Raw genomic sequence first — 17140 nt, 5'->3', positions numbered from 1 at the left:
CTGGCTCGCCCAGGCTCCTGACTGCGTTAGTGTAGGTGATGGCTGGGCTCCGTGTGTTTGCAGAGCCTCCAGGTGAAAGCAGAAAGATGGGGGCCTGCACTTGTAAACGTCCCCGCCCCGCTGGCCACCTAAGTGGGGTAGCCTGGCCTCTCTCCCCTCTGCAGACTCTCAGTCTCCTTCTGACCATTTAGTTAAATTTCATGGTCATGATCAAATCAGTCCCCATTCTCTATGGTGTTATCTGCTGCTCTCAGCTTGGTTTCCTTGTTTACTTAATGAACATGCTTTCTATCCTATCATTGAGAAAAATGGATGAAAGTGCTTAACTGGCACTGAACCCAAGATTTTCCACAGAGAAATGCCACTTGCTAAATTCTCTGATGTCGATGCTGCACCATCCCTGAGTGTGCCTTGAGCTCAGACTGCGCACATCCTCTGGCTTATGATTCACACGATGCCTTACCTGTATGCGAATGAGAATTTCATTACAGTAAACACAGATGTCTCGGGTAAGTGTCGAGAATTGGACTGGAGTTTCATTATTCTACTGTGACTAAGTGGGACATTTCTTCTTATTTATGTCATAAAGATGCTCCTGTTGATTTGGTTTTATGAATAAACTAGGGGCTTCCCCGGTGGCTCAGATGGTAAAGAACCTGTCCCCAGTGTGGGAGACTCAGGTTCGATCTCTGAGTCAAGAAGATCCCCTGGAGAAGGGCATGACAACTCACTCCAGTATTCTTGCCTGGAGAATTCCATGGACAGAGAAGCCTGGCGGGTTACAGTCCATGGGGTCACAAAGAGTCGGACATGACTGAGTGACTAACACACACACACGCACACACACACACACACACATACAGGAATAAACTACTCGTAATATAAAAATCGATCAATGCTGTTTCTGGAAAAGAACAAACTTCTTCAAACAAACCATATAATATTTTCACTACCATTATTAAAAAAAAAATTTTGTTAATGTTTAAGTTGAAAACACATGTGAATACATAATAGATTCAGCTAAATTTCAGAATACATTTTCAAACTCAAGATATTTTGACACTGGTTGGGGTCACCTAGAATTAGGGGAACATTTCCGTTAGAAATTTACACGTGCCTTTAGATCCGGTCCATGAGTATTCACTGAACACCTACTATGTGTACAAAACAGCCATCAAAATTGATTTTAGCCATTTTATACCCACTGCTAAGTCACTTCAGTCGTGTCCAACCCTGTGCGACCCCATAGACAGCAGCCCACCAGGTTCCCCTGTCCCTGGGATTCTCCAGGCAAGAACACTGGAGTGGGTTGCCATTTCCTTCTCCAATGCATGAAACTGAAAAGTGAAAGTGAAGTTGCTCAGTTGTGTCCAACTCTTAGCAACCCCATGGACTGCAGCCCACCAGGCTCCTCCATCCATGGGATTTTCCAGGCAAGAGTACTGGAGTGGGGTGCCATTGCCTTCTCCGTTTATACCCACATCTACACTCAAAGGTGTACAGGCCAGAGCACTGGGGGTCATTGAGAGAGCCTGTGTTCCTGAATAGAATCAGAGGGAAAGAATGAATGGTTCACAAGACAGTAATGGGGATCTTTGGGTCTGGAAGTTAGGGTACCCTGGGGGCCAGTCACTTTAAAATGCCTCAGTCCTTAGTTATAAAAACAGAAGAAAGTGTTATCCTCTGATTGAGAGGTGCCTTCCTTCCTTTATTTTTAAAAACATCCCAAGTGTTGGTCAATGTACAAGTTGGCAAAGTGATACAAAAATGAAGTCTTTTTCTAAAGGAAGCTGGAGAGGAGTGAACTGTTTTAACCTGTCACCCCGGGTGGGCTTCTTGTGTTGTTCCTTGTTTAGAAATGAAATAATATTGTTTCAAATGTGGCAATTTTCTTTTTATTCTTGAAACAAGCAAACTGGAAATTGCAAAATAGAAGAGGATAAAGCATAATTACTGCTTTCATTTATTCACACCATATTAATGTAATATAATTATCTGGTGAACAGACAGAACCTTATGACTGTATAACAACAGGGCAACAAAATGCTACAGGCGGCTCTGTAAGGCACACGCAGGAAACGCTTTACAGGAGGAAACGCCTTTTCTGCTTTGAAGTGACACGTGGTGGACAGTTGACTTGTCACCACTGAGTGACGCATAGAGGGAAAGACGGGGGTGGAGGGGGGACAGAGGCCTCCGAGATAAGCAGGGAGGGTTGTTCCTCTGAAGAGTGAGCCCTTAGAGCCCTGGGGAAGGATGAGGATAACCCAGCAGACCTCCAGAGAGAACGTGGTAGGGAGCTGAACCAGAAGCAGCTTGCAGGTCAACCAGAAGGCCAGGAGGAAGGTCGTGTCCAATCATCACCAGGAATCCGGAGGGGTGTGATTGGCGGGAGGCAGAGGCCAAGAGGAGCTCCGTCTGCAGCGAGGGGTGGCCGAGGAGCCAGTCTCTCACAGGCTGTGGAGATCTGCAGGGAGCCTGGCTCCAGAGCAGGGCCCGCCTCACAGAGGCTCTGTTTGGCCTCCTATCCTGACATGGCAGTGGGCACCTTACAATTTCCAGGGAACCGGAGCTCAGGAAATCACGTGAACTCCTGGAGGAGACCCTGGGTGTGACAAAATTGTGTCCACTGGCTTCTGTGTCTGATGTCCTCTGTACACGTCCCACCTCAATTCACATTTTCATATTTGGTTTGAAATGTGCACAGTGAAGAAAGGAAATCTGGGCTGAAGACAGGACAATCAACTGCCATAGCATTCTGTGTTCCTGACCTCTGTGTGTCTGCAGAGTGAATCACTTTGAATGCCTTATTTTACCTAATCCCAAAATAACTTCGTGGAGATTGTACTAACTTTCCTAGGATCGCTTTTCCGAGAGCTGCTAAGAGGTACTCATTCATTTGACCATTCGTTCATTCCACAAAGTTGAATGAGCAGTTACTATGTTTTGGTCAATGAGGTGACAGGGATGAGAAAAACAGAGTCCCATTCTCATGGAACTTACATACTAGAAGAGAAGACAGGCATTAAAATACCAACTCAGTTCAGTTCAGTTCAGTCACTCAGTTGTGTCTGACTCTTTGCGACCCCATGAATCGCAGCACATCAGGCCTTCCTGTCCATCACCAACTCCCGGAGTTCACTCAGACTCACGTCCATTGAGTCAGTGATGCCATCCAACTACACTCACAATATTCAGTTGTAAAGTGTGATGGCTACCACAAAATAGTAAAATACAGGACCGAATTCACCTGACACCTAGTGGTAAACAACCTGTCTGCCAATGCAGGAGACTTGAGACATTCGGGTTCCATCCCCGGGTCAGGAAGATCCCCTGCTGAAGGGAACGGCAACCCACTCCAGTGTTCTTGCCTGGAGAGTCCCATGGACAGAGGAGCCTGGTGGGCTACAGTCCACAGGGTTGCAGAGAGACATGATTGACGCTACTCAGCTTGACGACACACATGAACTAAATCCACCCTGAGAATCTAGAGAAAGAAACGACACAGGGAGGGCCCTGGAAGACCCAGCCTCGGGGAAAGGGGCAGAGGACTCCCGGCGGTAGGGTGGGGGTGGGGAGGCTCAGAGCTGAGGGGCTGCCCTCGGGTGGGGAGGTGGCAGAACAGAGAGAGGGGAGCTGGGGACTCCGGGACCCAGAGACAGGGTGCATGGGTCCGACCAACACGCTGCGCTTGGCCCTCCCAACACTCGCTCACAGGCCAGGACCCTGAGCACGAAGACAGAAACCTGGTCCACAAACGCGGACAGAAACAATCATAGTCCCTCCCCAGCTGTACAAATCTCCATTGTCTGGGTCCATGAGAAGGACCCAGACAAAGAAAATCAAAGCATCTCAGGTGATTGACGTCCTCTCTCCCAATTCCCTCCCTTCAAAAAGAAAAACACACACACACACTTACCACAAATTCAATTAAATAGCCCCCCTAAATAGGCTGTATTTTTTTAAAAAATGAACTAAAACACGAAGCATTAAAAACAAAAATGGATGAGTGATGGGAATAAAGGAAAAACTGTTGATTGAACTCAAGAACTTTTTAAAAATGCAAATTTAGTGATTTAGTCTCAGAAATGAGGACTAATTTAGGGTGACATAATAAGAAAGAACAAATTCAGATAAAAATGTAGTAAGTGATATTGAAGAAAGAAAGAAAAGCAAACAAAAAATAAAATGAAGTATTAATAAAAAGTGAAAAGTCAGAGGAAGTAGCTGAAGTGGGAAAGAGAAGCTACTGAAGAACAAGAACCAAACAATGGGGCAGGAGTCACCTGTACAGCTGTGATAGACAAGAACATTCTAGAAATCAGCAAAAGATGGGCAGATCCACCAGGTACTCGGCATAACTGACCCAGGATGATGTTCTTAGAGACATATCCTATTAAAAAATATCACATTTTGAAGACAAAATTTTCCCTAGAACTTCAAAGCAGAAAAGTCAAACACCCTTCAAGGGCAAGAGAAATAAAGTGGCATTAGACTTTCCAAGGAGAAGGCAATGGCACCCCACTCCAGTACTCTTGCCTGGAAAATCCCATGGACGGAGGAGCCTCGTGGGCTGCAGTCCATGGGGTCACTGAGGGTTGGACACGACTGAGCGACTTCACTTTCACTTTTCACTTTCATGCATTTGAGAGGGAAATGGCAACCCACTCCAGTTTTCTTGCCTGGAGAATCCCAGGGACAGGGGAGCCTGGTGGGCTGCCGTCTATGGGGTCGCACAGAGTCAGACAAGACTGAAGCAACTTAGCAGCAGCAGCAGACTTTCCAAAGCAACATGCGAGCAAAATTAAAAGAGCAATATTTTCAGGAAAATTAAGGAAAAAGAGCAAACCAAGGATTGTGCAAATAGCTAAGCTGTTGCTCAGTTATGATGCTACAGAATAAGGCTTGAATTTGCACAACTACAGACTCATCCTCTTCAGCTCCTGCTACAGAGCGAGCTACATCCATCTAAGAGGAGGAGACTGCAGGACTGGGCATCAGATAACCCAGAAGTGAGAAATGCTTACAGTTACCTGTACCGCTGGGACTGAGACAAAGATGGGGAACGATGGAGAACACATACACACATCTTTTTTATCACATCCTTCTAATTGTCTCAGTATCTTTTACTCATTTTGCTATTTATTCTTATCCTGATGATTGGTTTTCAAAAATGTAAATAGTAACCTTTCATCTATCATATAGACTAAAATTTGTATCTATTCCCTAATTTCTTCCCAGGTGGTGCTGGTGCTAAAGAATCTACCTGCTAATGCAGGAGACTCAAGAGACACAGGTTCGACCCCTGGGTCAGGAAGATGGAGGAGGACATGGCAGCCCACTCCAGAACTCCTGCCTGGAGAATCCCATGGACAGAGGAGACTCGTACACGACTGAGCACATACAACAGGCCCTTGGTAAACTTCACATTTTATTTATGCTTGAAGACAAGGATTTTAAATTGACTACGCTATGGGGGCCAATCTTATTTGCTTTTATACTCCCTTCCCCATTATGCATTTAAAACTTTTCCATATTTATCTGTGCATCAGATATTTCCTTTTTTTTTCCTGCATAATGTTATTTCTCAGCCTTAATTTTTAATCTGCAAGGACATTATTTTAGAGGATGATGCAAGGCAAGGATTTAACTTTTTTTCACAAAGATAACCAGTTGGATTCAAAATAGCTATTGAACCACCTTCCAGGCCACTGATTTATATACTAATTATGTGACATTTACATAAAATAGATTAAATTTGGAGTTGTGTATTTTCTTTTTAACGCCTTATGTTTTTTGCTGTTTTTGTTACCAGTACTGTTTTAAATATTGGAATTTTACATTACTTACACATCTTTTCTTACAAAAACATCAAATGAATGATTCTGTTGTTGAAAATGGAGAAAGCACAGAAGCAAATGAAGAACTAGAAACCACCCATAAACTTAACAGCAAGGGACAAGCATGTCTATTATTTTAGTTTATGGCCTTTCAGTCATTCTTCTGCAAATATCTCCTATTTATTTACTTATATGTTCTGTTTCTCTTGAATGGGGGTCCATTTATGCGGAGTCTTTGTTTTTCATGCTTCTACGGGCCATTACCTGCTTTTTTCTCCCCTCTCACTCTTTTTTCAAAGCTCTCCTGGCTTTTGAGTGGTCATCCCTGGTGTCTTCCAGGGAAGTCTCCCAGTTTGCAGGAATTGCCGACCCTGTGCTATTTCTTGAGTGTCACTTACCTTCTGTCCCAGAACTTCTCTGCTTGACTGTCTCTACTTCTTTCTAATCAGTGTTCTGCATGGAGGAAATCTTTCTCACACCAGGTTGAGCTTGGCTGGCTCACAGGCTGGGTCAGTCTTACTAAGGAGTTTTTTCCCGCCTAGTAGAGAGTGGTTGGTGAACTTGTAGACCCAGAACTCTCCAAAGCTAGAGGAGAATTGCAAAATGGGTCACAAAACTTTATTGAAAATTAACTTTTTAATTATGAAGTATCTTTAGCTCTGGATTGGCAGAGCCTCAGGAGTTGTGTAAGGAGGAAGTGACTGTGAGTCCTGGAGAAACACTGGTGTGGACCAGCACACTTCCCCGTCAGCGGGTGCAGGGCACCACGAAGGTCAGAAAGCTCTTTTCCTTCTCACCTCTGGCGATAAGAGGGATGCGACCAGAGCAACGCTAGTCGGTCTCCGCAGAAGTTTCCGAATAGATGTGCAGCGACGCGGGGACTGAAGGGCAAGTGTTTCGTGTTTACTGGGGAAAAAGAGCGTTCATTTGATGTGTCAAAGAACTGCCTCCAGAGAGAGAAGGCGCACTTATGGAAATGGCTCAACTTTGTGCCGAGCCTGCACGGCTGAGGAATTAAACAGGTTATTCCTGCAGCCACCCATGTGCACAATCACAGTGAATTTAAAACCATCTCGGAAGGAATCCTACTGGGAGTGTTTAGGCCCACAATTACAGTAAATGAAGATTCAGAATTAGCAAAAGCATTCCACTTAATTAGAAGCATTAAATAAGTACTACCAAATGTACAGTACTGCACGCACTAAGATGAGAAAAATAGCTGACCCTGAAAAACACTTTATTTATTCGCTTTTTTATTTGTTTACTTTTCTTATTATTAAACAGCCTCCAACTAAAAGATAAAATAGGACGCAGATAAGGAGAGCAAATACTTTTGTCTTAAGTACACACATTACAGAATCTAATTACAAATATATACGTATGTCTACATTTGTATGTATGCCATCTATCTATTAAATACTTAAGATTGATACCCTGTGAAAATTCAAGAAAAAATAATGGGTTTTTTGCTCAAGATGTTGTACATTTTTTCCTTCAATGTCCTCCTTTCGACATGATACTTAAACTGTTACTTATCTGCTCTGATGATTTTCAGTATGAATCAGAAATGAGTATGAGTCAGAGTATAAAAGACTGGCAGAATCCATAATCAAATTCCCAGGAAGACTGAGCGGCTGGGAAGAGCAAAGAAAGTGGGGTGGGTGAGCGACATACAGGAGAGAAGGTGACGATGAGGGTGCTTCCAGAACAGCTTCTTCAGCAAGGGCTGCACGGCGCTGAGCTAGGCAGGCTCACAGGCCTGCTCCGATAGGGATGGTCTTAGAAGGTCTGCATCTTGAGCATTTGAACTGAAATTTCTCACATGAAGGGAGTTGTTCAAACACAGTTTTGCTTTCAAAGACAAATACGTGAGTGTTTCTAAAACTCCACCACTGTGTTTTGTGACCTCAGCAAATCTGCTTAAGGGACTCAGAGCAGTGAGGTCCTCCCTGGCATCGGTGATCCTGACGTGATCAAACAGGAAGGCGTCCCTTCGCCATTACTGATTTCGGTGTCTCATTCTTGAATCTAGATTTTTAACCTAACATATCTAGAGAGTTGGAATGTAAACCAAGCAAAAAAGAGAGAGAGATAAAGAGACACTGTACATGTAGACAATTTTTAAAGGTAAGAATTTCCATTTCTCTATCCAAATAAGTGTTCCATGTTTTCCTTACTGCCAAGAGTATATAGGATATTCAAGATTTACTTATGGAAAAAAAAATTTAAAGATGAGGACGACCGTGGAAACCATTGGTTCTGTAATTCTGGGACCATGTTTTCCAAAACAAAAATCAAGACACGTGGCTGATTCAAGGCCTGACACACTGGGATGGATTGTCCTGACCAGGGTGGAATGCAAGGGCCCTTCAGCCACGCCTGGCTCACCAGCCACCCTCGTAAGAGCAGATTCACCTGGCTCATAGGCTAGCCCACTTCAGAGGTTTGGGGGTCCCAGCCGCCTCGCTAGAGGGCTCTGATCTGTGGCTGCTTGCATTCCAGGAGGGCAGAAATGAGTAGCTGTGACAGAGACCACAGGACCTGTAAAGCCTGAAATATCTGATATCTGGCCCCTGACAGAAGAAATGTGAACCGTTGTGAGTGTCAGGACCCAGGGGAGCCACAAGGGACAGGGCCTAGTCAGGAAACAGGCATCTCTTCCTCAAAATCTGAAGGAGCTGCCCGTCCCTGAGACCCCGCCTGAACCAGAGATACTCGGAGGGGCTTCCTAACCCTCACTGTGGATCCTCAGGGCAAACTTCTGAAGGGGGCTAGCCTGTGAGCCGGGCCCCCAACCCCTCCCTCTAAGAGTGGGCCTCAAGACTGGGGCCACGACCGGGCTGACTCTCTGTGCGGGTGCTGGCTCTCACGTTCTCCGAAATATAAAAGAAAGCAAAATTACACTCCTTGATAACATACACAATCTAAATTTGATGAGGGGAAAATTGGGATTTTAATCTTCTTCTTGGGCGACATGCAAACTAAAATGGACTTCCTCTGCCATCAGAAATGTGGCAGGGAGTTTGCATTGCTGAGAGGTCTGCTGAATTTTCACTCTTAACTAAGCATGCAAGATGAGTACCAAAACCATTACATTTATGTGTTTTTAATGGCTTGTCTGGGTTGTGTTTTGTCCATAGCTAGCGACGGAGCTGAGCGCCAGCCAAGTTTTTTAGAATTCACACAGCTCTGTTTCAACATAATCGTCTGACAATACCTAGGGCTTCTGCCATCCCCGTGGGTTATATTTTGAGTCTAAAAGCACATTGGCATATCAATCAGCTGGCTGGGTTATACTGTCAACCGTTTCCTCGTGAGCGTATGACGTGCCCACCACCGTCCAGGGCTGCCCCTGCGAGTGGAAGAGAGGAGAGGGCAGGGGCACCCGGCTTCCTTTGACCTGAGAAGATGGTTTTGCTGCCTGCGGCTTGCTGAGGAAGCCCTTGGGTGATGCTCAGGCCAGCAGGGCTGTTGCTGGCTGCGATGGTCATTGTTGCTACAGAACTGAAGGCTGCCTGTTCTGTGCTGGTGGAGAGTGTCCCTTTGACATATTAGTAAAACCGAATCAGTCCTCAGGTTGGCAGAACTGGGGCATTCAAAACACCTCCTGCTTATTGGAAAATAAGCTTCTTGGTCACCACCACCAGTCAACGATCTCTTCTTTCAACAGCTCTCTGATTTTCATCTGATTTTATTAGCTGCGATGTGTCTGTTCCAGACCTTAATAACCTTGGGTTCAATTTTCATGAAAATCTAACATTGAACAAGTTTTACTTAGCAATTTCAAAATGCCAGTGGTCGTATTTGTCTTTTAAAGAGAGAAAGTGATAGGAACATACAAAAGTGTTGGGAGAAGAATAAACAAATGAAAATAAAATACTTTGTGATTTCAGTACTGAGACAGCACAGTTTACTAAAGTGCTTGTCGATCTGACTTTTCTCATAGGCAGACGTATGCTTGAAATTTCAATGTCAACAATACAAAAATGAATTTTCAAGTTTCCTGGGAAAAGTTGAAGTATTGTTTTAAATGCACAAGAGATATTGCTAAACATATTTAAATGTAAAAGAATCACATGTAGGAAGGTGGGGGCGTGTGGTGGTAGTGTTTTTGTCTAATCTGAATTCACTTCATCATCTGTAATGAATTGTCCTCCTGCCTTCACGCCTATCAGAAGGGGAAGTGAACCAGAGACAGCGTGTACCTGGAACTCGGGTCAGCCAACCCCAGAAAACTGAGGGTCCTGCTCAGCTGCCATTGGTAGAAAAGGCAGTTGCCCTTGTTTTAAAAAACAAAGTCAGTGGTTTACTTGTGAGAATAATTTTTTAGGAAAGGGAGATAAGCTACACACATTGTGTATAAATACATCAGGCCCCTGCTAACCGTATACACTTAAGAAGTCCCCCAGCTAGTGAACATCCACGGAAGTTTTGAGAGAAAGCAAATGAGACCATTGACAGCTTTGGAAAACAGTATTAGGTTTCTTTCATCCCAAAAGTCATTGACAGAACTGATATTATATAATTAGTGAGACAAGTAATGATTCTTCTCTATTACCATTACAAAAACTATTGCTGTAAGTAAAAATGTATTAGTAAATGTTTGAAAATTGGTTCAGTTTCTCCTAAGGCCTGATATAGTCCATTAAAATTTAAAAAATAAATAAAAATAAGAGGGACTTCTCTGACCGTCCAGTAGTTAGGGTGCTGTGCTTCCACTGCAGGGGTGCAGGTTTGATCCCTGGCTGGGGAATTAGGATCCCCCATGCAGCACAGAACAGCCAAAAGAAACTAAAAAAAAAAAAAAAAAAGTAGAAAGAAAAAAAGAAGAAGCTACATTTTAAAGGATATTTAAAGTAATTATTAAAGTGTTGTGATTTCTTTGCCATCTCTCTGCTTTCATATAAATATTTATAGACAGCAATATACATATCTAATGCTAATGCTTTAGCTCTGTTAAAGATTTGAGAATTTGTTTAAATGTTAAAAAAGTACTATTCTGTTTGAAACCCTTTCATCAATCTTCAGTTCAGTCGCTTAGTCGTGTCCGACTCTCTGCGACCCCATTGACTGCAGCACGCCAGCCTCCATGTCCATCACCAACTCCCAGAGTTTACTCAAACTCATGGCCATTGAGTCAGTTATGCCATCCAACCATCTCATCCTCTGTCGTCCCCTTCTCCTCCTGCCTTCAATCTTCCCTAGCATCAGGGTCTTTTCAAAGAAGTCAGTTCTTCACATCAGGTTGCCATCTTCAGTTCAGTTCAGTCGCTCAGTCCTGTCCGCCTCTTTGCAACCCCATGAATCGCAGCACGCCAGGCCTCCCTCTCCATCACCAACTCCCGGAGTTCACTCAGACTCACGTCCATCGAGTCAGTGATGCCATCCAGCCGTCTCATCCTCTGTCGTCCCCTTCTCCTCCTGCCCCCAATCCCTCCCAGCATTAGGGTCTTTTCCAATGAGTCAGCTCTTCGCATGAGGTGGCCAAAGTACTGGAGTTTCAGCTTCAGCATCAGTGGCCGTCTTAGATGACCTTAAAAAACTTCATGGGTTTGAAATTATACACTTTTTTTTTCTTTTTCTACTATTTGCAATGTGCAGAGTTTTACACTGGTTTGGATAGTGCTTCGGTAATGAGTTATCAACATGACCGTGACCATGTATTTTAAACTGCCAAGGAAGAGCTAGAAATACTACCTGTTAAGCTATGTGGACAAAAAAGGCTTTTCTCCATGTACTCTAAACATGAAAGGACGCAAACCAGCAGAAATAAATGTTTAAATCAGGAGCATTTTATCATCTGGTATTTTGTTTTCCGGAACATTTTTTATAGGTGCTGGGCGCTTTGGATGGCTGTTTTTCAGAAGCGAAATCTCCGGAGGGCTAATTCCAACTTCATTTTCTTTCCAGTGTTGTGACCTCAACCCTCCCGCACCGCCTGGCCGGGCTCTTCTGCAGAGCCCGGCGCCGAGGCCCGGGGAGAACCCGGGGGCAGGAGTCGGCCCGCGGCCGCTAGATGGCGGTGCGTCCCCCGGGATGCGCGCGGGAAGGGCGGCGTCAGAGCGGCTCTCCCCGTCCGGGTCAGGCCCTGTCTTCCCGAGCGCGCGTCCGCCCCGGCGCCGCAGGGCAGCCACGCCTGCTTCGGTCTGGGTTCCTTCAGAGGACGGCGTTTCCAGGCACACTGGCGTCTCCCCCTCCAGGCCCATCCTGCCTGCCCCCGGACTCCATGTCTCCTCCACAGGCTTTTATTTGGCGGCACAGGGAGGCGTTTCTCCTTAGATTTTTAACCTTTTTTTTTTTTGCCCCTCAGCGTGTGGGATCTTAGTTCCCTGACCAGGTATTGAACCTGGGGCCACAGTGGTAAAAGCTCTGAGTCCTAACCACTAGACCCCCAGGGAACTCCCTAGATTTTTATGGGGAGGTTTTTACCTCTTATTCTCTTAGTTTATTTCTGAAAAGTAACAGTCTAGACTTTAAAATTTTACTTAAAATGATTTGAGAAACTCATACTATATTTTTCTCCTGAAAATGGTTTTTATACATATATTGGATACATATATTTTATACATATAAATGAGTTATAAATTTATTTTATACGTATAATAGGCTAAATACCTATTTATATATATTTATGTTTGTGTAGAATATAGGCTTATACTGTTGTTGTTAGTTCGTCCAGTTGTATCTGACCCTTTGCGACCCCATGGACTGCCTCGTGCCAGGCCTCTCTGTCCCCATCTCCCAGAGTTTGCCCGAATTCGTGTTTGTTGCATCAGTGATGCCATCCAGCCACCTCATCCTCTGATGCCCTCTTCTCCTTTTGCCCTCAATCTTTCCCAGCATCAGGGACTTTTCCAATGAGCTGTCTGTTCACATCAGATAACCCAAATATTTTATTGGTGCAAATAGAAATAATTAGAAGGTCGACTTTAAAAACTGAAGTGTTTGTATATTACCTTTAGTAAAGATGTGCTAAATAATTTTTTACTTCAATATTATTTTAGAAATTCTTTAATCAAAAGAACTCAGTGTTTCATGGTGTTGTGTGTGTACCCTTTGGTAGCTTTTAAAAGAAAATTGCCAAAATATGCTTAGGTTCCAAATATTCTGTTCTCATAATTGTATGAAAAATAAGCAGTGCTCACATTTCCTGACATGGATCAGTATCACTGAGAAATTCAAGCATCTTGTGGCTGTTTGCACATCATAATAAAGCGATGAAGCACTGTCTTGTTCACACCAGCACAAGGTTCTGCAGGTCCAGCTGGGGGTGATGTGTCTCACTGGCATGCCACAATCACGGGGCCTAGTGACAGCCCGTGTCAAGGTGGTATATTCTTTTTAACAATCAATTTTCCCACAGACTATCCCTTCAAACCATCTAAGGTTGCATTTACTACAAGAATTTATCATCCAAATATAAACAGTAATGACAGCTTTATATAGGGCTTCTCTGGTGCTCAGATGCTAAAGAATCTGCCTGCCAGTGCAGGAGATGCTGGAGAGCTGGGCTTGATCCCTGGGTCAGGAAGATCCCCTGGAGAGAGGAATGGCTCCCCACTTCAGTATTCTTGTCTAGAGAGTCCCAGGGACAACCTGCAGTCCATGGGGTCACACAGAGTCAGCCACCACTGAGCAACGAACACTTTCACTTTCCTGCAATCATGGTGGTCTCTTGCTTTAACTATTTCTAAGGTTCTTCTATCCATTTGTTCACGGCTATGTGATCCAGGCCCAGATGACCCCCTAGTGCCAGAGGCTGCAGGGATCTTTAAAGCAGAGATAGGTACAACAGAACATCTTGAGAATGGACTCAGACCTATGCCCTGTGATGCTGCCTTAAAGTCAGAGTAACCTGTGTTATAGCTGGAATAAGCTTTAAATTACTGTTAAAAATGTGTGTATTGTCTTAAGTACGTGGTAATTTATAAAACTATAATGCCATATTCTGTTATACTTCCTACAAAATATGCAGTTGCTGATTACCAGAAGCTGACTCAAGAACCTAAACCAATTTATTATGATCTGTTATTTTTTAGTTTATTTTATTGACGTAATGTTGATTTCCAGTGTTGTGTTACTTGCTGCTGTCCTGCACAGGGATTCTTTTTCATATTCCTTTCCGTGATGGTTTATCCCAGGATGTTGAATACAGTCCTGTGCTCTACAGTAGGACCTGGCTGTTTGTCCATTCTCTATATACCAGTTCTGCACCTGCTAACCCAAACCAACAACCCGTCCCTCCCCACCCCCACCCCTGGCAGCCGCAAGCCTGTTCTCTGTGTCTGAGTCTGTTTCCGTTTCATCGAGAAATTCACCTGAGTCGTGTGTTAGATTTTGTGTATAAGCAACGTCCTATGGCGTTTGTCTTTCTGACTTGCTTCACTTGATAGTTAAAAGAGTTTTTAAAGTATTAAGCTGTTTGTGCTTTGGGTCGTGGCTCAGGATCCACCAAATGCTTCTGATATAGAAAACCATCCACCCAACGGCACTGAGACTGGTCTTCCTGGAGTTTTTGATTCAAGCAATTGTATCACTTGTACAAGCATTCTCCTTAAAAGCATCAATTATATAATATATATGTTATTGTCAATTATTTATTTACAATATGAGAGAGCCTCATGGGGCTTATTTTTTTACAGCCATGAAAAATGCCTGTAGAATAATCATGAGCTAAAACATTGACTGTGTGGATCACAACAAACTGTGGATAATTCTTCAAGAGATGGTCAGACCACCTGACCTTCCTCTTGAGAAATCTGTATGCAGGTCAAGAAGCAACACTTAGAACTGAACATGGAACAACAGACTGGTTCCAAATCAGGAAAGGAGTATGTTGAGGTTGTATATTGTCACCGTGTTTATTTAACTGATATGCAAAGTACCTCATGAGAAATGCTGGGCTGGATGAAGCACAAGCTGGAATCAAGATTGCCAGGAGAAATAACCTTAGATATGCATATGACACCACCCTTATGGCAGAAAGCAAAGAACTCTGGGAGTTGGTGATGGCCAGGGAAGCCTGTTGGGCTGCAGTCCATGGGGTCACAAAGAGTCGGACATGACTGAGCGACTGAACTGAACTGAAAACACTGATCACACGAAGGTGCTCCTGACCCGTTCTTCCTGTTGTGAGTAATCCATGCCCCAAATTCCCCAAACAGAAGTAATGTCCCCTGGTTTTGCATTGCGTAAGGCAAAATGTAAACACAAATTTGTGTGCATACACACATACCACACACACTTGTTCCCAGTGTGTTGCTCATGTCTGGGTAAGTCTCTCTTCCAAGTCTCTTAGCTAAAATAAAATAATAACACCATTCTTTCATAGTGCATCTTTAAAAAAATGTTCTAATAGAAACTTTTTTTTTCTGTAACGTTCTGGGTAATGCTTTCCTAAACTTTTGAACACTTGTTATCACTATATCCAAATAGGTTGCTGTTGAGGTATATATGAGTTTATGCAGAGTTACTGCAAATACATTTTTTCTGGGACTTCAAGGGTCGTCTTTGCTTTTTCAGTGAGCAATATCCACCTTGGTTTACATAACACGCACCAATGATCAATCAAAGTATATGGCAGCCTTGCTGTATATTCATAGGTGGTTGTAGGTGTTTGCTCCAGAGAAGCACCCCGTCTGGACACCAGTCTGGAGCTGAGTGTGAAATTAAAGGCGTACTCCCTATGTAAGATCGCCTGCCTCGTTCCTCGAGGCTGCCTGGGGTGCAGGCCTGGGTCATCTTCTGAGGTTTTGTAACTGGTAAGGATGAAGACTCAAGTGGTTCTGAAGAGCGATTGCTTAACCTTTGCTAACATTTTCCCTCGTGAGCATGATTCTCCCAAGGGTCCTGCTGCAGGGCTGCTGCTTGAGCTGCCTGTGAGGGGGCGGCTGTTATCCGGGGGTTAGTGGAGACGATCGGGGTGTCTGTGACCCGCGTGCACCCTGATATCCCCTCGAGGAGGGCACTTGTAGGAGTCGTGTCAGCGGTACACACATAGCAAGCGGGCATGCTTTGCTCTGCGGTCGCTGCATTTACCGTGGGGTCTGCCGTGGTCCTGGCATCGGGACTGTCTGTGCTTGTTCCAGAGGCAGCGTCTACACAGAGATCTTGGGTGCCCTCGACTGTCCCATTGTACCCACAGCTGACGTGAGAGTCGTGACTGTACGCTCGGTAAGGGCAGAAGACAAAGCGGGGCATGGGGTGTCTTCTCTCAGGTCGTGGGGCAAGAAAGCCCTCAGCAGAGGGGCTTCACAACCGGTCAGGTGCTTGCCTTTTGCAGATGCAGTGGTAACTCACACGGAAGAACAATCTTACTGCCAAATATTATATTTCTCCTTTTTCTAAGGTGAAATCCTGGGGCGATGGGGAGATGAGTGGAGTATAAGTGTATTGAAAGCACAGTTGCTCTTTCGTTCACATAGAAGCATGCCGTGTAGGTCGGGATAAAGCCCGATGAACAGGAGATTCTGGGTTCCTGTTGGCTTTGTGGCTGTGCTGACGTTAGTGTCTATTTCACAACCAAATTCCTTTCAATTCCACCAGGTAGCTGGTGATTTCTTTCGGCCACAGCACGTGGGTTCCTGTCTGCCCTACGCATGGTTCTTCTGCAGCGTCACTGCCATGACACTGCAGTGACAGGCGTAACATGCGGGGCACTTACGGCCTCATCTGCATCAGAGCAGATATCGATACAGACTGCTTGCAGACACTGAGGAGGGAAACAGCTCATGGGTGTTAAGTCTGGCAAATTCCATACACATATGATACACATGCACATTATATGTATGTATCACACATACATGAGATTTACCAGATATATGTTTATAAAGGTAATATATAATACATAAAACATACAGTATATATTTCATATATATGGCGTAGTAATGCTAAATTTTGAGTGACACAAAAATGTTATCTGTCACTTATTAATGCCATAGAATTAGAGTATTATATACACATTTGTGAGTATTACATACACGCATACATGCATATATGTATGTATCATACATATATGAGATTTACCAGCTATGTGTGTATATATGTAACATATGAAACATAAAAGATATAGTAATATGTACTTTATACATAGTCCAGTAATTCTAAATTTTAAATAACACAAAAACATTATATATGTAAGCTACTAAGGCCCCTAGAATTAGACTCTCTCTCTCTCTCACACACACACACACACACACACGCCTGCCAACTAGCACTCTCTGCTGCATCACTAGGAACTTCCCGGGGTCTCTGGCATCCCCCGATCCCACGCAAGTCTTGAGCAGAGGCTCTCTGCCTCC

General features: G+C 44.1%; 1 pseudogene; it reads left to right on the top strand.

Moving 5' to 3' along the window:
• Positions 1–454: 454 nt before the first annotated feature.
• LOC129636335 (ubiquitin-conjugating enzyme E2 D3-like) lies at positions 455–13672 on the top strand (annotated as a pseudogene).
• Positions 13673–17140: the final 3468 nt, after the last annotated feature.

Source organism: Bubalus kerabau, chromosome 21 (assembly GCF_029407905.1).
Source record: "Bubalus kerabau isolate K-KA32 ecotype Philippines breed swamp buffalo chromosome 21, PCC_UOA_SB_1v2, whole genome shotgun sequence".
Lineage (NCBI taxonomy): Eukaryota > Metazoa > Chordata > Mammalia > Artiodactyla > Bovidae > Bubalus > Bubalus kerabau.
Note: the sequence above shows the minus strand (reverse complement) of the source record. Positions and strands in the feature narration are given on the sequence as shown.